Consider the following 23,426-nt stretch of genomic DNA (forward strand, 5'->3'; position numbering starts at 1 on the left):
AAGTTTTTCGATATCTTTTAAATTGCATTTGTTATTTGGTAATTTCGAGAGGTGTATTCTTTGTATACCGTCACCCCCGCTGACGGTATATCATTCAAAACTTCTCGGACAGTGAAATCTTTCAATTCCTCCGTGTCCGATGAGGCAATGATCTCTACCAATATGCAAATTCTAGCTCGATGATTTCGCTCCGCCACCCCCCTCCCGTCCTAGAAAGATTCATTTTCAAAAAAAAGTTGGGGAATTTGGGGAAATCCCCGGAATGTTGCACTTTATTGGGGGTTTGGTATAGATAAAAATCCTCTCTTTTTGCACATAGAAACCAATAAAATAATCTTCATCGAAGAAGACTAAAGACTGACAAAAAAGACAACCGAAAAAAGATGTTTAAACAGGTTCGGCAAGGTTTGATCAAGTCTATATGTTTTGCCCATATAAAAGCCACTAGAATTTTCGACTCTTCTCCAGTCAGGAAGTCAATCTAGAAGGAGAGCAGTTCTCAAAATCAGCAGCAGAAAATCTCCGAAATGCGTGCATTTGTGGTGAGTGAGTGTTAAAAATTGCTCAGTGAAGTGTCTTTTACAGCAAGTGATTGTTCTCTTTGTGCAGCTTTTGTTGGCTTGCCTGGCTGTGGCGTCCGCCCAGTTCCCCGGATCGTCCAGCGGTACTCGGTCCGTGTCGATTACGGCGTCGCCGGCGGCCTTCGAGCAGACCGTGACTAGCGGTGGAAGTTCTGGTGGATTCGGCTCGGTAAGTGGGAGTCCAATGGCAGTAAGTTGCGTTCGAGGATATTTGAAGTGTTCTGCGAGTTAATTTGTTTTGTCGGGGCTGTCGAACCGGAATCTAAGAACTGCCTGACCGAAGCGATATCCCCAACAAATCTCTTGCGAGGGTGTCATTTCTTCTTCCGTGTTAGAAGGCGTCAATGCTTGTAAAAATTCGACGATGTAGTCGGCAGGTAAAATTTGTTGGCGGCTTCGCGCGAATGCTGCAGGTATTGAAGTCTTCTAGTTGTTACATATTTCCTGTAGGTTTCCAGGTCGGTGAGGGTTTGCTTAGGTGAAATTCCAATTGTTGAATTGTATTCCATGAAGATGTTCATAAGATGTTCAGGTTCAGTAGGCAGGCCATTGGATGCAAAAAGACATGCATGCTGGTTAGTGTTAGTCCGTCTATGCAGACGTCCGGTTTTGGTCCTTCAGATACGCCAAGTATAGTCTAAGATTGTCATAGACTTTAATTTCGCGGAGTCTGGCCAGCAGAAACGGCCATCGCCGACTGCAGACTGTTCAGTTAGGCGTACTATGGGCGGCTTCATTGGGTCCAGACAGAACATACTGTCTGTTACTTCAGGAGTTTGTGATGACGTTTTTGCTGGCTGCGGCGTGGTGGCGTTTAGAGGTGGGACGATTGGCGTTTTCCTTCCGGTAGGGGTTGATGGTTTCCCCTTTTCGAAAGTTGATGAAGTTTGAATTCGATGTAGTTGGAGGTTGGCCAGAAAATTCGACCCTTGCCTGGTCTAGAAGTTCCTTGTCGGACAATTTGGTTGACGAATGAGTGAAAAAGTTGCTGCTACTTGCGTTGTCCTGGTCGAATTGATTGTCCTTTAAGTTAAAATGTGGCGTACTTGGGTTTCGGCCTGCGTCAGAGTTGCAGTTGGTCTGGTGCTGTTGCAGACGAAGATGCTGATGTGATTGTTGTTGCTGTTGCCGGCGTTGCTGATGATGTTGTTGTGATTGTTGTTGTTGCTGGTGCTGAGTTTGTTGACGATGTTTTCGGTTGCGACGACGTGCTTTTTCGGCTTCCTTTTCCTGAAGACGGCGAGTCCGCTGCCTGGCGTCGAAGTCGGTCCAGTCTGGCTTCCAAATTTTTTTGCTGCCGATAAGTCGCCAGCCAGATTCGATTTCCAGTACGGTTTGTTCGTTTAATTCTTCTGCCAGTGATTTTGCCGGACTTCAATTTCATTGTCTTGCAGTTTATTGATGGATGAAGTGAGGGCCCTCACTTCATCGTGGACTGCTAAAATTATGTCCGAGGGCATTTTTCTGCTGAGGCAATTGTTTTAATTATGTCATCCCGGTGGGATGACGTAATTTCCTGGATACGGCAGAATGATTCAGCGAGTTTTTGATTCTGGTCCGAGGTGGTGTCTTCAAATGCTTTTCTGACTTCGTTTAAGGGAAGTCCATTGCCGGTGCCTGTGTTAATACTGCCGAAAGTATTCGACTTGCGATTTCTGCAGATTTCTTAATTTCTTCCTGCAGGCCTATGATTTTATTATGCAGTTCATTAAGGGCTTCTTGGTTTGTCTTGTCATTGGTCTTGATGTGAGTCAAGATCATATGACTGCCTTCTAAATGATGCTGCATTATTTTTCTAATGTCGATTTCCATATGTAGGTTATTTCGACAAAGGCTGCATATAGGAAGTACATGTAGTTGCAAGTCGTCTTCGGAGCCACGCTTGACCCCAATACAGGCTGCGTGAAATTGTCGATTACAAATGCCCGAACAGTTCCAGAGGTATTGTTGGTCGAAGGGTGAAGAGCACGTCGGCACATAGCACTGCATTTTGCTTACGTTTGTTAATAAGTGCACACGCGACGCGCGACAAAAAAATAAATATGTTTACGTTTACGTTTGTGGACTGGGTCAGTGAAGGTAAATAAAAATAAGGTGTAGAGCGAATTAAAAAACGCGTCCGTCCGGTAAAAAGACTCAACTGCAACTGAAATAAATTAAATTACCCCTTTTTGCAACTAGATCCAGGTTTCCTCAAAATAGCAATAGAGCGATTTCACGTCAAACCAGCAGGATTTAGATTAAAAGTGCTTAAATTTGGCACGGGAGTTCCTTGGGTGAAATAATTAGACCCTAAAGTTTTTGACCGACATGTGACTTTAGATTTTCGGAATTCGGGACCAAAAGAAAAAAAAATTAAAAATGTAATGTTCTGTTAGGGAATTCTGAGTTATGATTTTTGAAAATAAATATCAGGTTCCGGCATATCAACTGAATATCGCCAACAAAAAAAAAATCATGGAACTCCCATCTAAATTTGAGTCAAATTGGAGCATTTTATAACTGGATTATGCTGGTTTGACGTGGAATCGCTGAATATAAAAGTAATGGGTTCGCATTTTAATTTGCACTTGAAGTGAAGAAATTTCGGTTCATTGGTTTGAAGAGACTTATAAAAAAGGATCAAAGAACTTGTTTTAGGAGTAAGGAATGAAACAACACGACAAAGTAAGGTTAGCCTTGTTTCGAGGATTTAGTATAGGTACGGAAAAATAAAAGGAAGCCAACTCTGTAACTGAGGATTAATTACTACTTATATAAATTATAATTAAAATTGATAAAAAAAGGGAAATTTCAGCATCTCAACTTTTTTGTCCTATTAATTTTGTTTTTTTTCGAAACCTCCCTGCAAAAATTTTATACCATCTTGGTGTCAAACGATGCTTAGGCCTTTTTTTTGGTGCACAGAAAAAATGTACAATATTTCGGACTCAGATCATATATACAGTATGTAAATGTATACCCCTTGGGCACTTTGCGCATTTTGTTCAGAATTTCATGCCAAACATTTTGCTACTAATAGCTCATGAAAAGATAATTTCTATAAAAGTTATATTACAAATACTATTACAAAAATCAAAAAGGTGGGTAATTCTCTACCAACTCACACGAAATCGGGAAAAGTTGCCCCGACCCCTCTTCGATTTGCGTGAAACTTTGTCCTAATGGGTAACTTATGTCCCTGATCACGAATCCGTGGTCCGTTGTTTGATATCTCGTGACGGAGAGGCGGTACGACCCCTTCCATTTTTGAACATGCGAAAAAAGAGGTGTTTTTCAATAATTTGCAGCCTGAAACGGTGATGAGATAGAAATTTGGTGTCAAAGGGCTTTTTACGTAAAATTTGACGCCCGATTTGATGGCGTACTCAAAATTCCGAAAAAACGTATTTTTCATCGAAAAAAACACTAAAAAAGTTTTAAAAATTCTCCCATTTTCCGTTACTCGACTGTAAAATTTTTTGGAACATGTCATTTTATGGGAAATTTAATGTACTTTTCAAATCTACATTGACCCAGAAGGGTCATTTTTTCATTTAGAACAAAATTTTTCATTTTAAAATTTCGTGTTTTTTTCTAAATTTGTAGGGTTATTTTTAAGAGTGTAACAATGTTCTACAAAGTAGAGCAGACAATAACAAAAATTTTGATATATAGACATAAGGGGTTTGCTTATAAACATCACGAGTTATCGCGATTTTACGAAAAAAAGTTTTGAAAAAGTAACTTTTTGCGTTTCTCTTTGTTTCGTCGTCCGTGTCTGTCGCGGGTGACCATGAACGGCCATGATCGATGACGACCAACTTTTTCAAAACTTTTTTTTCGTAAAATCGCGATAACTCGTGATGTTTATAAGCAAACCCCTTATGTCTATATTTTATTTTTTTTTGTAATTGTCTGCTCTAAAAAATAACCCTGCAAAGTTAGAAAAAACACGAAATTTAAAAATGAAAATGTTGTTCTAAATGAAAAAATGACCCTTCTGGGTCATTGTAGATTCGAAAAGTACATTAAATTTCCCATTAAATGACATGTTCCAAAATTTTTTGCAGTCGAGTAACGAAAAATGGGAGAATTTTTAAAACTTTTTAAGTGTTTTTCGATGAAAAATCCATTTTTTAGGAATTCTGAGTACACCATCAAATCGGGCGTCTAATTTTACATAAAAGTCCCTTTGACACCAAATTTCTATCTCACCACCGTTTCAGGCTGCAAATTATTGAAAAACACCTCTTTTTTCGCATGTTCAAAAATGGAAGGGGTCGTACCGCCCCTCCGTCACGAGATATCAAAAAACGGACCTCGGATTCGTGATCAGGGACAAAAGTTACGCATTAGGACAAAGTGAAAATCGAAGAAGGGTCGGGGCAACTTTTCCTGATTTCGTGTGAGTTGGTAGAGAATTACCCAAATACTATTACAAAAATCAAAAAAGGGGCAAAAAAGTTTGTACATCTTTCGAAAAATTACCATAAAAACAGTTATTTGTTGCCAAATCATCATTAATCCAGTATCTCAACTCCAAATAGGCATCCTTGACTGATTAAAAAAATAATTTGGATTGAATATATAGTTTCCTAACTACTTAGTACAGAAGTTTGTATAACTCTGGAAATCCTACATAAAACTTATCTAAACTTAATTTTGCACACTTTTAATTTATCTAATCGTCAATAAACTGGAGTGGATATAACACCGTTTTGGAGGTGTTTGTATCGAAAGAATTGATTTTTCGTTGGAATTTCGTACCAACCCGGAATTATGTCATCGATCCACGATTCACATGTCAAGGGCATAACATTTCCGTTTTTTTGATACTGAAACATCTAGGTTTTCTAAGAAACCCACGTTTTTATTTTCCATACATTTTTTGGCCGTTTTTTGCAGGTTGCTAAAAGCATAACAATATTTTTAACTACAAATTACTGTATTTAATAAATAGAGCAATTCTCCACCAAAACCGGAAATGGATTTTATTTGTATTTTTTGATTTGGCTCAAACTTTGTGGGGGCCTTCCCTATGACAAAAGAAGCTATTTTGTGTCATTGGTTCACCTATACAAGTCTCCATACAATTTTAGCTGCTGTCCATACAAAAATGGTATTCAAACAGCTGTATCTTTTGAGGGAATTTTCTGATTTTGGTGAATTTTTAAATCAAGACTAACATTTTAAAAGGGCCAAACATTGATTATTACGCCCATTTAAAATGCTAGTCTTGATTTAATATTTTCAAAATATTTTTTTCGAAGAGATCGGAAAATTTCACGAATGTTCTATGTTTTAACATTGAAAATCGGACCATTAGTTGCTGACATATCGATATAAGAAAATGGTGGGTTGTTTTGGTGAGATTTAGAAAACTTAAATTTTCCTGTTTCTTTTTTTTAAAGCGTTTCTATCTCAGCAACCCGAGGTCCAATTTTCAATGTCTCTTAGACAATTTTATAGAAAATTTTCTAAACTTTTCAGAAAAAATACTTTAGGAATGGTCACTCATGGTCACTATTTTAAAAAATCGAAAAACTGCAAATGTTTCGCAAAAATCAAACTTTCGGTGGCTATATCTTGAAAACTGAGCCCTTTATCAAAAAATCTGTAAAGTAGTTTTCAATTGCAAATTCAATTTTGCATTGAAAATAAGGTTAAATTTATTTTTCCATGAAACTTTGATTTTTTCCAAAAATTACTATTTTTTTAAAAAATCATAACTTGGCGGCAGATTTTTTGACCATGTTTTTCAATGGCTCAAAAGTTGCGGATTTTTGTCCCCTAAAACATATCAAAAAATCTCGAAAATCAAAAAAATACGTATTATGGGAAATTGAGTTACAGTTAAAAAAAGTTGATTAAAAAATCTGCAATTTTTTTTGCCGTGTACCTATTTTTTCTCAATAGTCCTCAACAATACCTACAACTTTGCCGAAGACACCAAATTGATCAGAAAATTCCCTCAAAAGTTATAGCTGTTTGAATATTTACATACCATTTTTGTATGGACAGCAGCCAAAATTGTATGAAGACTTGTATGGGTGGACCAATGACGCAAAATAGCTTATTTGGTCATAGGGAAGGCCCCACAAAGTTGAGCCAAATAAAAAAATACAAAAAATAAAAATGGTCGGTATCGGCCGATTTCGTAGAGAGTTGCTCAATACTATTATGATACTATTTATGTTAATTTTCCGAAATGTATGTGTACAAACTTTTTTTGCACGTGTTTTGATTTTTTAATAGTATTTGTTATACAACTTTTTATAGAATTTATCTTTTCATGAGTTTTTTTGTAGCAAAATGTTCGGCATAAGTTTCTGAACAATGTAGTACTAGGTTTTTGTCAAACTTTAAATTGTTTTCATGTTTCATCACAAAATTTGCAAAACCAATTTTTTTACATACTGTAAATGGAAACGTATTGAATCTTTATTTTCGTTGTCCTGTGTATTTATATACATTGCAATCTTCAGATAAAAAAACCCTGCGCCAAAACCGTATAATTAATTATCCCTTTCCACCTCCCTTGGTCCAAAACCACTTTAATATGCAAATCTTTTCCACAAAACGCTTTTCCCGTTTCCAAAAACGCAAACAACGGAAAAACAAGCACCTCATACGTTCGCGATGATTAATAATCACGGCAATTCATCTTTGTCCCATTCAACGCCAACCTGTCTGTGTGAAGTCTGGTGCTGTCACACGTCCTGCGTTGACGCCTTAATGTATGCAAAAGAGTCCCTTGAAACAAGCAAACGGCAGAAAGGGGATAATTTCGAGCCCTGTGCATCCTCTGTTGCTTCCAGTCCCAGAACCAAAACTGCACAGTACAGTTACAATATGGTTAATTTAGATTGACTTTCATCATCATCATCGTCCTCGGTTTGCGAACCTCAAAGATTGGTCCCATGACGACTCCGACTGAGCCAGCAAATCCCATCAGCCTATAAATTGATATGACTTGCGGTTTTACAACTTTCAATTTAGATGGGCACTGACTCGGTTTGTGTCATCGGATTCGTCCAATTTGCCCCGGATTGAAAACGCAATCTGGGCTGAAATTTGATCATCCCAAATCTACTACTCATCCGAGTTGCATCCACCTCGTCGTTGCGTTTTGGATGCAGTTTGCGAGGGAGGATGGTGGTGGGGATAGAGATCATAATTACATGCAATTTTAATTCCTCCTGGGGGCCCTGTCAGTCGAGATTTGGAGAGAATTTTGATTGCTAATAGTATAGTCTGGACACTAGACTTTAAAAATAAAAACTAAAAACTAAAAACTAAAAACTAAAAACTAAAAACTAAAAACTAAAAACTAAAAACTAAAAACTAAAAACTAAAAACTAAAAACTAAAAACTAAAAACTAAAAACTAAAAACTAAAAACTAAAAACTAAAAACTAAAAACTAAAAACTAAAACTAAAAACTAAAAACTAAAACTAAAAACTAAAAACTAAAACTAAAAACTAAAAACTAAAAACTAAAAACTAAAAACTAAAAACTAAAAACTAAAAACTAAAAACTAAAAACTAAAAACTAAAAACTAAAAACTAAAACTAAAAACTAAAAACTAAAAACTAAAAACTAAAAACTAAAAACTAAAAACTAAAAACTAAAACTAAAAACTAAAACTAAAACTAAAAACTAAAAACTAAAACTAAAAACTAAAAACTAAAAACTAAAAACTAAAAACTAAAAACTAAAACTAAAAACTAAAAACTAAAACTAAAACTAAAAACTAAAAACTAAAACTAAAACTAAAAACTAAAAACTAAAACTAAAAACTAAAAACTAAAAACTAAAACTAAAAACTAAAAACTAAAACTAAAACTAAAAACTAAAACTAAAACTAAAACTAAAACTAAAGACTAAAAACTAAAACTAAAGACTAAAAACTAAAACTAAAACTAAAGACAAAAACTAAAAACTAAAAGACAAAACTAAAACTAAAGACTAAAACTAAAAAACTAAAGACTAAAACTAAAGACTAAACTAAAGACAAAGACAAAAAGACAAAACTAAAACTAAAACTAAAACTAAAGACTAAAAACAAAACTAAAACAAAAACTAAAAACTAAAAACTAAAAACAAAAACTAAAAACTAAAACTAAAACAAAAACTAAAACTAAAAACAAAAACTAAAACTAAAACTAAAAACTAAAAACTAAAACTAAAACTAAAAACTAAAACTAAAAACTAAAAACTAAAAACTAAAAACTAAAAACTAAAAACTAAAAACTAAAAACTAAAAACTAAAACTAAAAACTAAAAACTAAAAACTAAAACTAAAAACTAAAACTAAAAACTAAAAACTAAAACTAAAACTAAAAACTAAAAACTAAAAACTAAAAACTAAAAACTAAAAACTAAAAACTAAAAACTAAAAACTAAAAACTAAAAACTAAAAACTAAAAACTAAAAACTAAAAACTAAAAACTAAAAACTAAAAACTAAACTAAAAACTAAAACTAAAACTAAAAACTAAAAACTAAAAACTAAAAACTAAAAACTAAAACTAAAACTAAAAACTAAAAACTAAAACTAAAAACTAAAAACTAAAAACTAAAAACTAAAAACTAAAAACTAAAAACAAAACTAAAAACTAAAAACTAAAAACTAAAACTAAAAACTAAAAACTAAAAACTAAAAACTAAAAACTAAAACTAAAAACTAAAACTAAAAACTAAAAACTAAAAACAAAAACTAAAAACTAAAAACTAAAAACTAAAAACTAAAAACTAAAAACTAAAAACTAAAAACTAAAAACTAAAACTAAAAACTAAAAACTAAAACTAAAAACTAAAAAGAAAAGACAAGACAAAGACAAAAGACAAAGACAAAAGAAGACAAAGACAAAAGACAAAAGACAAAAGACAAAAGACAAAAGACAAAAGACAAAAGACAAAAGACAAAAGACAAAAGACAAAAGACAAAGACAAAAGACAAAAGACAAAAGACAAAGACAAAAGACAAAAGACAAAAGACAAAAGACAAAGACAAAAGACAAAAGACAAAAGACAAAAGACAAAAGACAAAAGACAAAAGACAAAAGACAAAAGACAAAAGACAAAAGACAAAAGACAAAGACAAAGACAAAAGACAAAAGACAAAAGACAAAGACAAAAGACAAAGACAAAAGACAAAAGACAAAAGACAAAAGACAAAGACAAAAGACAAAAGACAAAAGACAAAAGACAAAAGACAAAAGACAAAAAGACAAAAGACAAAAGACAAAAGACAAAGACAAAAGACAAAAGACAAAGACAAAAGACAAAAGACAAAAGACAAAAGACAAAAGACAAAAGACAAAAGACAAAAGACAAAAGACAAAAGACAAAAGACAAAAGACAAAAGACAAAGACAAAAGACAAAAGACAAAGACAAAAGACAAAAGACAAAAGACAAAAGACAAAGACAAAAGACAAAAGACAAAGACAAAAGACAAAAGACAAAAGACAAAAGACAAAAGACAAAAGACAAAAGACAAAAGACAAAAGACAAAAGACAAAAGACAAAAGACAAAAGACAAAGCAGTTTGTAACATTGTTGGAAGTTTGCACAGCCGAATTGTTTTTATTTATTTTGAAAAAATTGATTTTGCAAGAATTAAAATGGAAAAAAACCGTCATGTCAAGATTGCTTTATTTTTCAAAACTATTGAAGATGAAACAATATTTTTTTATTTATTCTCCAATCTATGTATAATCGGCCAATTCCACCAGAGGATTTCATCCCGAAACCTGATGAATACAATTTTAATTGGTGCTATCAAGTGCACAGTAGGCGGACTTCTCCTCTGGGAGTTACAATCCGTGCCAAGGGACCTCGCACCGATGCATTTGATTCTCTCATTCTCTCTCTCTCTCACTGCAAATGCATCTCCCATTGATGGATAATTCAGAGTGCACCTTTTTCACCACCGCAACGGTCGATCGTTTCCGCTATAAAGATTGATGAAAATTGATAAAACTCCTCCAATTTCCCCGTGATTTTCCCGAGACGAGTTTTCCTCCGCCGGAGCAAGTCGCAAATGATTGGCTGCACTTTTCCTGCACCGGGATTTACATCATGATTTTCCAGGAAGCTAAAACCTCCCCAGCGCGCTGGACCCAGTGGAGCAAGGCCAAATTAGATTATGTGGAATAAAGAGAGAGAGAGGGAGAGATATTTGTATCGACTCGAATTGAAGGATTTTATTTGATCGCTGAGCTGCATCGACCGACCGACCCTGGGTACGTATTGCATTTCGATTCGTTAGCTTCATTTGGCAGTGATTTCGGCAAATGAGATTGGATTTAGACGGTGTTCTGGTTTGGTCTGGTGGATCGAAATGGGGTCGTTTTCTGGGAAGCTGAGCTGAGTTCGAAGGTTGCAAAAGGTGCAGCATATGGAAAGTAGTGAGCATATTTTTTCTAGAAAAATGCATTATATCACAAAAAAAAAATACGCCGCTGAAAGAATTTTTGAAATTTACATTTCTCAGTATTTTATATTATTTGAAATGGTGATTGAAAACAGATTAAATGAAGAAAAACTATCGCTTTTTAAATGACAAAAAGTGCGAAACTGAAGAATAATCTTATCGGCAAAAAATTTGGTTGTGCTGTTACTACCATCAAAACAGAAAGAATCTCGATTTTCGTCTAAATCGGACCACCACCCCATAGTTTCATCGGCTTCGCAAAAATTAAAAAAAAACAGCCTTCGTTTAAAAACTGCGATATCTCTGGAACCGCAAGCCGTTCAAAGTCGAGTCAGGACTCATTCGAACTAAACATAAAACATTGTACAAATTAAAAAACCTTAAGATACCAATCCACAATATATATTTGGTATATATATTTTTTTATTTGGCACCAAGAAAGAAATGCTCTATCTCAACATTTTGCGGGGTCCATCGAAATATTTCGTCAGGGGGTCTAGAGCAATTTTTCTTTGAAGCTTGTTTAAATAGGATTTTTTTTTTCAGAAAAGCCGCTTCAATCGATGGATTCATGTGTGTGGGAATTTTGGAAGAAACTTAAAAAACTTTTATTTTCTGGTTTCTATTTCTACTATTCGCTGTATTTCAGCAACCGGAAATCCAATCTTTAACGTTTCTTAGGCAATTTTATTGGAAATTTTTTGAACTTTTCAAAAAAAAAACTTGCAATCTTAAAAGTCTTCTTTCGCCAAAGAGAAGGCCCTAACAAAGTTTGAGCTAAATCAGAAAAATACCAAAAAAAAGGTCGAAATCTGCCAATTTCGTTGAGAACTGGTTTTCACAATAGAGCAGTTCTCTCAGATTTCGGTCATTCGATTTTTTTTTGTATTTTTTAATCCGACTGAAACTTAGAGGAAATATACGCTTTCTAATCAAACACCTATCTTCGTCATATAGAGAGTTTGATGCTCGATTAAAGCTCCAAAAATACACAGAAAAAAATAATGTAAATTTGGAAGCTGTAATTTTGGAAGGTTGAATATAACCTCTTTTATGATGTAATTTTACTTCAATTTAGACTGAAAAAGTGACATTACACCAGAAAAGTGGTAAAATTTCACATTTTCAGAGGTAAAATTACACCTTTTTTCTGACATAAAAGATGTACCCCTTTCCAGATGTAATATTACCATGATTTTTTTTTCTGTGTACTATTAAGGATATAAACTTACCAGTTTCTATTTTGCGAAACCATTTCTCATCATTTTGGTGGCACACACATAACGAAAGTCACCATCAATATCTTTTCACTTTGGCTTTAGATATACATTGCTTCCAACTACCGGCATATGTTCTTTTGTCCATTATTTAGACACTCACTTGAAAAATAATCCCAAAACATGTAAATAATTAGCATGCACCATCAAAAAAACAAACGCGCAAAGTCGTTTGACGTTTGAATTTTGAATACCTATTCCAATCGAAGGCTGAAGAAAATCGAGCGAGGAGCAAAGGCAAATAAAGAACAAAGGGTAGCCACCAACACCACCAACATGCTGGTGCAGCGCCTGTTAGAGTGAGCAAGTGCTGCCAGGAAACTTTCGCTACGAACGCTACTTTTCGTGAGTGTTCGCTTAAAATTTTATCAATTTTGGCAGCACTAAGCAGACCCAAAAGAGCGCTGGAAGAAAAAAAGAACTAAGCTGAAAATAGAAAAATCGGCGTGGCCCAATGCACTCGACTGATTAGAATGCATTTTTTGTAATTTTTTTTAAATGCTTGTAAAAAGAATAGCATAACTTTTAATAAAAGTGAAAATAAACAGAAATGTTCACAAAAAGTTGCTCTACTCGTTGGTGTACTTGGTTTTAGTGAATTTCAAGGAACAATCCAGATTATCCAGCATCATTCAAACACGACCGCTTATTAGGCTTAAAATGGGCATATTTCCCCTATTTGGTGGCATGCTCAAAGAAGCCAGAAGAAGAAGGTTCAGGGCTCCTTGGAATTACAAAAATGTAATCTTCACCGTTGCATTGTAATATTGAATGTTCGAACCTTATGAAATGTAAGTCTCGATTTAATTTTTTTTTAAATATTGTTTCCGAAAAGATCGGACATTTTTTACAAATGTTTCATATTTTAACTTTTAACTGTGATTTCGACATTAGAAAATGGTGGTGTTGTTTGGGTGTGACTTAGAAAACATCGATTTTTCTGTTTTTAAAACCTTTGCATGGCAATATCTTGGTTTTTAACCTTTGCATGGCAATACATAGATTTTTTTTTTCTCAGCTTTTCAAAGATATTTTCTTCAAAAATGGGCACACATGAGCACTCATTTAAAAAATGAAAGACGGTTACTATTTTCAAAAAAAAAAAAACCTAAAAATGGCTTTAACTTGAAAACGGTGCATTTTATCAAAATTTCACTTTAGTACTTTTTGATTGCACATTTGATTTTACATCGAAAAATGAAATTAAAAAAATTTTGCGACCAATATTTCGGTTTTCGAAAAAATCAGTATTGATTAAAAAATCCATAACTTGGTCAAAGATTTTTTGCACAACCTGGAAATTTCTAAAAAGTTGGCATTCGATGTCACCTTAAAACATTTCAAAAAATAAAAAAATAAAATAGTGTTTTTATTGCAAATCAAGTTTAAGTGACAAAAAGTAAAATAAAAAATGAACATAAAAAAATTAACTGTGTATAATATAATACAATGTGTTCTGATTAGCTTACAATCATTTTAAATGATTTATTTTCTAATTAAAATTTTATTTTATTTGCAATTTTAGGTTTATTTTGAAAAAGGAAGAACTGAAGCTTTAACTTAAGTATGCAATGGCCTTAGATGTTTGAGAAAATAAATGCTTCTGGAAACTTTGTTTAGCAAAAACAAAATTTTAATAAAACATTCCATTATTGTATTTATCTTCTACTGATTTTTCTAGCCCCATACTTTTCAGTTTGCTTCGATATTTTTTTCAACTATTTGTCACAATTTTGAATTCTTCATAATTTTGTTTTGCATTCCACAACTTCTCACTACCTTTCCCCTGTGTTCTGAATCACTCATCCAGCAAACAACAATAAACTTTCGATTTCACGCTGCATTTCGAGCCCACTCCTGTAAGCGACTTTTGCAAACTGCACTTTTCTGCTCAATGCGCAGTGTAGTTGTGTTTACGAATGCAGAAACGAGAAATAAAAAAGTGCACGCTAATTTGCTTGAAATTAATGCGGTTATTGTGCGCGCGAATGAGCCAAGTATCGGTTCTGCGTGCAGCAGTCGTTCCTCGTCGTTAATATAATGCCACTTCCCGCAGCTTTTGGTCGCTCTGGCAAGTGTCTGGGGATGCAGAATTTAGAGTTATTTGTCAAATTGGATGTTAAATTATTATTTAGATTTTTTTAGGTTTTGTAATTGAATTTTCTTTGGATTTTTTGTGATTTTTTATTTATAAATAAATCTGTCCAACAATTTCAAAATTTCCCCAAAAGCATTCTGCAATTTCTTGTTTGAAAAATGGATTCCAGGGTGCATAGAACCGCCGTCATCGCCGTAGTCGTTCGGATCAACAAATGTTTTTGCGCTTGTTCTGCTGACGAGCTCCAGCTTCAAGCCTAGAACCTAGACGCAAAACTCCCGTGTGGCAGAGTGATGATTATGCATATCGTATCAGCCGCGCAGCCAAGTCATCAACTGCACCAGCATAACGTGAACCTTTTTTTTTGCTTTTTGTTTGCTCCTTCCAGATGACGAGAGTTGGGAACAACTTGCTTACGCTTGTTTAGATCCCAGCTATTATATTTCAATTTAAATAATTCCTCTATTAATCATTGGAGCGTTCGTCTTCTGTTCCGTTCACGGGTTGGGATCGCCGTCTGAGATTTTCCAACAGTGTTTAAGTTCTTTATTTGTTTCTCTGCACTTTTTTTTCTTCTCGAGTGTGTTTGCCTTTTTTGTTTCCATTTGCTTTTCTTATTCGAGAAAGTTTGCTATTGAAATCGCACTCGAAATAGTTTTAAAAGAATTTGAAAAATTAAAAACCATTCTAAATCACTCCAAATTCAAATTTATTCCTCCTAATTCAGTAAGAAAACCTAATTAAAACAAAAAGTTGATTTAATCTGCGCCTTCGTCTTCTCAACCACCGTATAGAGTCGCAGATCTCAAGATACAAACGATGCAGGTACCTCCTAGGGTCGGTGTCGGTTAAGAGTCTGGTGTTTGAAGTTGAGGTAGCGGTGACTCATCCCCTCGTCTGCTCGGTACGCTAACAACTTTGGCGGTGTATTTCTCGTGAAATTGGAACACCGCGCCGCTTCTTATAAATTTATTATTTTTTTAGCTTTTTTTCAAACAATTTTTTTATTGAATCCTTGTTCTGAAAAAATACGCCATTTTTTCTCACCCGTTAAGAGGCAGTATTTATAGATTCTGCCCGGTTTGTTCTAGAGATCGTATCGAGGTGCTCCGATTTGGATGAAACTTTCAGGGTTTGTTTGTCTATACATGAGATGAACTCATGCCAAATATGAGCCGTCTACGACAAAGGGAAGTGGGGTAAAACGGGCATTGAAGTTTGAGGTCCAAAACACATGAAAATTCTTAAAATTGCTCGCATTTCCGTAAAACTTCATCAATTCCAATTCTCTTAGATGCATTCGAAAGGTCTTTTGAAGCCCTTCAAAAGACCTTCCGACCCCCTATAGACACCCAGGATTGGTTTGACTTTTTCTCATAGCTTTTGCAAATTACTGTTAAAAATGGATTTTTTCAAAACCTTAATAACTTTTGGCAACAGCCTCCAACACCCATACTCCCATAGGTCAAAAGTTAGGGAATTTCATGGACTATAAGCCTATGGTATTACCTTTTTGGCCAATCGCAGTATTTCTCATAGTTTTACGATTTTTTCTAGAACAAACATTTTACAACGTTAGTTTTTGCCCTGTAGGCCAAGAAGAAGGCACTTTTTGGTCTCAATTTTGTCATATTCGGAATCTTCGGACAATTTCACGTAAGTTAGAAGTATTGGTGTTGTAATTTTGATTTAAAAAATAATTAAATAAAACATTTTTGAAAAAAGAAATAGATCTTATTTACTCTATGATCAAAACGTCAAATGCTGTATAAAGTAGGCGAAAACTTGTTTTACCCCTAACTCGACAAATTGCTAAATAATATTTTAATTAATTTTAAATGGCATTTTTTCCTAACACCTCAATCTAATGTAAAATTTTCTGAGGATTCCGAATATGTCAAAATTGAGACCAAAAAGTGCCTCTTTGGAGGCCTACAGGCCAAAAAACTAACGCTGTAAAATGTATGTTATAGAAAAATCGTAAAACTATGAGAAATACTGCGATTGGCCAAAAAATTAGTACCGTAGGCTTATTGTTCATGAAATTTCCTAACTTTTGACCTATGGGAGTAAGGGTGTTGGAGGCTGTTGCCAAAAGTTATTAAGGTTTCAAAAAAATCCATTTTTAACATTAATTTGCAAAAGCTATGAGAAAAAGTCAAACCAATCCTAGATGTCTATAGCACATTTTGAAGGGCTTCAAAAGACCTTTCGAATGCATCTAACAGAGTTGGAATTGATGAAGTTTTACGGAAATGCGAGCAATTTTAAGAATTTTCATGTTTTTTGGACCTCAAACTTCAATGCCCGTTTTACCCCACTTCCCTTTGTCGTAGACGGCTCATATTTGGCATGAGTTCATCTCATGTATAGACAAACAAACCCTGAAAGTTTCATCCAAATCGGAGCACCTCGATACGACCTGTTTCACATCGGTGAAAAACTCGCTCTTAATAACAAACGCAGTAAAAAATGTTATGAATTTAAATTTAGTGCCTTTCTGTACATTTTTAGCCAACAATCTAAGTAAATTTGGAACAACAAAATATTGTGTAAACATTTAGAAGCTAAATCCAAATAGTACGTTAAAATTGCTAATTTAATCTTGTTTTAAAGTGTGATAATTTGAACTCAAGCTTTTTTTTAAATTGTGGCATTAAAAAAAATCATTCAATATTTACAGCTTTTTAAGAAAACCGTCTTGGGCCGGATGAAATGGATAATTGCAAAACCCGTTTTTTACCGCGAGTTGTACTTGTAGTCAAATAAATACTTAAAGATCGTAATCAATCAAATTTCTTTAATAAAAAAAATCGAAATATGCTCTTAAATTTTTCAATTTCAAATATTGCAAATTAGTCCAATAGTTTCCGACATATCGGCATTCGAAAATTATGTATTGATAGGCAAACTAGTATTTTAATTTTTTGTTAAGTTCTTTTCGAACGAAAAACTCGATTTGTTATCAACAAAGATTCATTTTTTAGTTTTTACTAGAGGGTATACCCGGGTAAATACTGTATTTGACTAAACCATAAAACTTTGTCAAAGACACCAAATCGATCTGAAAATTCCTTGTCATGGTACAGTTTTCAGAGTATCAACATTCCATTTTAGTTTCCACTACTAAACAGCATCTAGATTTTACATCTTTAATCCAAAAATCACAAAAAAAAATCGTCATGTTGTACTACAAAATCGCCAAATCGTCAAAACCTGAATATTATGAAAACTAATGATTGCAAATCAACTTTTAACCACATTTGTATTCTAATTTTAAATCAATGGCTTATAATTTCATTTTGTATATTGGCGACAAAATAGCATGAGCACGACGAGTTGCTGATGTCATTGTTCTATTGCAAAAATATACATTTTAGGTGATTTTTTTTCAGAAAATTGTTGGATATTTGGGATTTTATTTAAAAAAATCATTTCTCAAAATTTTGCGAGGTAGCCGAATGAAAAAAAAAATCGTTAGAAAAAAAGAGTTAGGTGATTTTGTAGTAAAAAGTTAAATTATTTTCTTGAGTTTTTGCACTTTTCCAATCACAAGCCACTCTTTTAACTGACTAAAAGATGAGTTTTATCGTTTTGGTGAGTTTTATTTTCAAATTCAACAAGAGTAGTTCTTAAAAAAAAAATTTTTTCAAAACAGCTCTGTTAGTGTGACAAGATCTATGAAAACAAATTGGCCAAACTAAATAATTTCTAAGAGTCTTGGGCAAAACCACCCTTTTGTAGGAGCCGCTCATTTTCGCTCCCTGACCCTCTGTTTTGGACGGCTCTTTCGCTCGTTTCCAAAATTTTGTTGAAATGACTATTCAAAAAATGGTGTGGTTTTTCATGTTATTATTACATTAATTAAAAAAAATCTAAAAGCGAGAAGATTCGCTTCGATTCGATCAGTTGTGCAATGAAATGATTTTAATTTTGTTTAGAAAATCATTTACATTTGACAAATTTGACATTCATGTATAAGCATTGAAAAAAAATTAAATTACAATCATTGTTTGTCCAACTTTACAGTTTTATATTCTTTGATACATTATCAGTATAAAAATTAAAATGGTCTTCAAAATAATCTTTTTTAATGGTTGATTTATTGGCAAGACGATGTTTATTTACTTTAGTGAGTTTTTTTCCATTTTTCCGAAAAATATAATAATTTATGGGAGTTTATGTTTTCTTTGTTTTTGCCTAAACAATTCTTGAAGAAATGAATCAATATGTATCCAAATATTCATACGTTTTTTTACATAATTTAAATATGGCAGTTTGTTTTATTTTGAGCCAAACTTAAATTTACTTATTTTTCGATTTTCTTGCTGTTGTTTTAAACAGTTTTGTAAAAAACTTCTATCACTTTTTAATTTTTTAAAATCATTGACAATTTCGTTACTAAGGGTCAGTAGTTGCAAAATAATAAATAAAATTTGAATTATGATTATGTGAAAACAAGGTTCTTTGAGAATATTTTTTATAGGGGGCTTTGTTTTTCTATAAAAATGGTAAGTTTGGAAAATTTTGTTTTAAGAAAAACGTTTTTACATTATTTTGAGAGATAGCAGTTTAATCATTTTGTGAAAAAATAAGTTAATCAATTTAGTATCTTTTTCAGCCAAAAATAAAAAGCTTTTTCCATTAGTTTCAAAGCAAAATAAAAAATTCGACGACTTGTCCATTCAGCGAAACCCCGTTCGGTGAAAGTTCAGATTTGGGCTCAAAACTTAATTAAAGCCACTTATAGAATATGTATGTTGAGTTTTTGTTAAAGGTCGTAAGCTATAGCTATAGATTGTATTTCACATGTTTATAGGATCCTTCCAAAATAAACTCTAGCAGTTTTGAAATCATGAGAATTGCACGGTTATCTTTTTCAAATGTGATAAAAATGTGGTAGTGTAAATGAATTGACTACATTTTCATTTTTAAAAAGTTAAAAAAAACTGTGCGTTTATTTTTCGTGATATTTTTTTATAAATGTTGGTCATTATATGAATCACTTAATTTACTTTCAATTACAATTTTCCCACAATATGCCCTTCCGGAAATCACTTTCCCTCCAAATTATGGGCGGAACTTCACAAACCACCGAACCGCCAATTTCCAGCTCACATTCGCGGAAATAATACGGCTCGCACACACACACCACAAAATTGCTAGTTTCGGGGACACTCCTCGCGGCCCAGGCTAATAACAGTTCGTATTGACTTTCGATTAATTACCATTATCGAGTCCCGTTCCCGGTTGCGTTGGCGGAAAAGTGATTTTAAAATTTTCCCACTGTTTTTGCAACATTGGTTGATTTTGAGTAGGGGGTGGCTGGCAGTACAAATCTAGGGCTTTTCAGCAGGATGAGGGTGTTGAATTACACATTAATTTCATCACGTGTCGAGGGTATTGTCTTTCGCAGCAGAACCTTTGCGAGAAATTAAAAGGCAGTTAGAGTTGTACCCGTATCAAAATTCATGTGGTTGGCCCCTTCTTTCTCATCGAGCGCCGATCCCTGCTGGAAGGAGGTTGGTACAAGTAGGCAAACACCTCTAATTTGGATCAAATTTGTATTGATTTACGGGGTTTTGGTGGATGGGAGAAAGCAACATGAGAAATTTTCAATTTAATTTTTGAGACGCACTGGAAACAGTCCAGAGTATTTTTTTGTTTGATTCTTTGTATCGTAAGGGATCAACCAGGATCACCCTTTCAATTCTAAGGTTCGATTCACGGTTGTTTTGTAAGTTGAGGTTATGTGGTGCGCAATGAAAAAAAAAAGATGACGAAGGTGGACCAGCAGAAAAGGTATTAATCGATTCGATTCCCAACGGACTTTGAGGCAAAACCTCGACGAATGTTTGAACGAGGGGGAGGAAAGTCTGGAAAAAAGAAAGAAAAAACAACCTTTATTACAATATTTTCAACCGTCAATGGGTGTTGAAGAGGCAGAAAGGGAAAAAATAAACGTAAAGTATAGGTTACGGCTCGGATCAGTTCCTGCAGGGTGAGAAGTCGGGCCAGGGAGCCGCACTGATCCTGTCATTGACCCCCAGGTCGGATTTGGTTCCTGGGACTCTCGGATGGACACAGGTGTTCAATTGCGCAAAGGTGAAGGGACGATGATGATGCGTTTGAAGGATGAAAATAGTGTTAAGAGATGAGGGGAAATGTTTGTGAGCATTTTTTTGTAATGTTTAAATACAATATTATCGATGTCTTATCTGAAATCTACAATTTCGATTAAAGTTTCAATAAAGAATCGATTTGATCTATGCGCCGGTATTTGTAGCATTGAAATTCGTGCAAAAAAACTTATGCACGTGGGTGTACAGATTATGGAGTAAAAGATGATAGAATTGTTCACCTAGCGCTCACATGTGTTTCGGGACAGCTTAATTTAATTAGTGATGAATTAGTCTACTTTTAACACTTTAAGTAACTGCTCTAGAAGTTTATTGATTTAAAAACTGAAAAGTTTAACCCTTAAAAAAAGTTCCAGAAATATTGAACTTTTTAGAATTAATTTCAACAGTGCTTTCAAAACTAGTGTAAGCTAACATTATTTCAATAATCACAGACTACACAGAGAAAAATGAGTTCCGAAATTCATTGAAATGGGAACCACGAGTAAAGTGTTCCTATTTCTTGTTACGCTTTTGAAAAGTTGAATTTGAACACTTTGTCCGTGGTTCCCAATTTCGTACTAAAGTGATGTTTCCAAATTATATTACATAGTTCCATAAGCCCGAGCAGGGGTAAATAACACGGGAATACCAAATTTTGGTATTACTTGGGCAAATAACAGGGACCAAAATGTGCCCTTGGTTGCCCAGTAATAGATGGTAAAATACCATGAAATCATACCAAAGTCTTGTATGTGGAAGGGCACAACAATACCAAACCATGTTATTCCAAGGGTAAAATAATACCTCAAAATAAAACCATTTCAATACCAAGTTGAGGTCTTCTGGATTTTGAACATTGCTTGAATACCAAAACTTGGTATTGCCATGGTTTAATTTTTAGGTATTCCCGCCTTGGAAAATCATATTTTGGTATTCCTGTGGTCTTCCACATACATGATTTTGGTATGATTTGATGGTATTTTACCATCTATTACTGGGCAACCAAGGGCACATTTTGGTCGCTGGTATTTGCACAAGTAATACCAAAATTTGGTATTTTCATACCATTTTTAGTGCAGCAGTTGCAGTTAGTGAAAAAACGGAAATGATCCATATGCAACAGCCAAATCTACTCACCTGATGATTCCATGTTGTTCTTAGTGATATTCTTCACCACATTGAATGCATTTGTCATTCATGAACGGCCTGTGCTTGAAGTTCTTGAAGATTCTGAAAAATAACAAGATTGAAAAATAATTGTTATTAAAACGAAACTGGATTGAAATTCACCAAAATTCTATAATCTGTCGATTAACTCGTGTTTCAAAGTATTTGGTTATCCCAACTTAGAGAAATTTCAACGTTTTAAAAAAAATCTTAGAGAGTATACAAAAAAAAATTAAAATCAGCTTTAACATTTTTGGGTTTCAAGTCATTTTAGCGCAAAATTAATTATCTCATCAAAATTTATAAAAAAAAATCCCATAGTTCCAGAGGAATTTGATGAAACCTTTCAATACCAAAATAATACCAAAATGTGGCATCCTGACTTAGAATTTTTTTCACAATGTCAAGTCATTTCTTTAGGGGGTATATCAAAAATGTTTAAAATCAAGTTTGAAATTTCCGGTTTTCAATGAAAGCATTCGCTTTGAGACATAATTTTAGCGCAAAATTAATTATTTTGTCAAAATTGGTCAAAATTTTCCCATAGTTTCAGAGGAATTTGATTAAACACTGTAATACCAAAAGAATACCAATATGTGGTGTTCGACCATTGACAAATTCTGCAATTTTGCAATATCAAAACAATACCTTTAATTGGTATGATAGCCCATTTTGCTCTTGCATAATCCTTAAGACAAATTTTAAAGGGTCCAGGAATACCAAAATTTGGTATTGATACCAGAGAAAGGTATTATTACGCATTTCCCTTGTTATTTACCCATGCTCGGGAGCATTTGAGCAATTCTCTACCAAAACCAGATTGATTTAATTTGTATTTTTTGATTTGGCTCAAACTTTGTGGGGGCCTTCCCTATGGCTAAAGAAGCTATTTTGTGTCATTGGTTCACCCATACAAGTCTCCATAAAATTTTGGCTGCTGTCCATACAAAAATGGTGCATAAATATTCAAACAGCTGTAACTTTGAGTGAATTTTCTGATCAATTTGGTGTCTTCGGCAAAGTTGTAGGTATTGTTGAGGACTATTGAGAAAAAAAATAGATACACCATATTCTTGATTTACACAACGAAATGGGGTTGTTTAAATAGAGAATCGTTTAAAAAAAGAATGTCCATGACTTAAATTGAGAATCTGACTTAAATCAAGAATCTTTGGGATTTCGTAATGAGTCGAAGAATTTACAAAATGTATCAATTGTATTTTGTTTAGTTATGTTAATAAAACATTTTAGCATGGTTTTGGAACACCTGGGATGTTCTAGTCCATCCGAAACTTCCGGGAATTTTGTGCAACTGGCTTACTAAAGAAACAAGTCGAAAGTTCAAAATTTTGACAACGGATCCTACCCAGACTTCTCCAGTGAGTGCGGTAAGCTATAGTACATTGTTGTAACAACTTATTGGGATGATCTGGGTCATCAAACGACTCCCTGGAGTTATGATCTGTGGGTCTACTGCCGTAACAAGCCAGAGGTCGACGGTTTTCGACCCCGGAACATATCCGCATAGCTTCAGTGAGTATTGTAGACTACTTTCCAGATATGTTGAGATGTTCTGAGTCATCCAAGGACCCACGGAATATATCGACATAGCTTCAGTGCGTATTGTTGACGTATTTTTGTGTTTGGTTGTCCTGGGTCATCCAAGGACTTTTTGGAACATCCCAACATAACAGGAATGAAGTCTACCATACTCACTGAAGCTATGCGGATATGTTCCGGGGTCAAAAACCGACGACCTCT

This window comes from Culex quinquefasciatus, chromosome 1, assembly GCF_015732765.1.
Source record: "Culex quinquefasciatus strain JHB chromosome 1, VPISU_Cqui_1.0_pri_paternal, whole genome shotgun sequence".
NCBI lineage: Eukaryota > Metazoa > Arthropoda > Insecta > Diptera > Culicidae > Culex > Culex quinquefasciatus.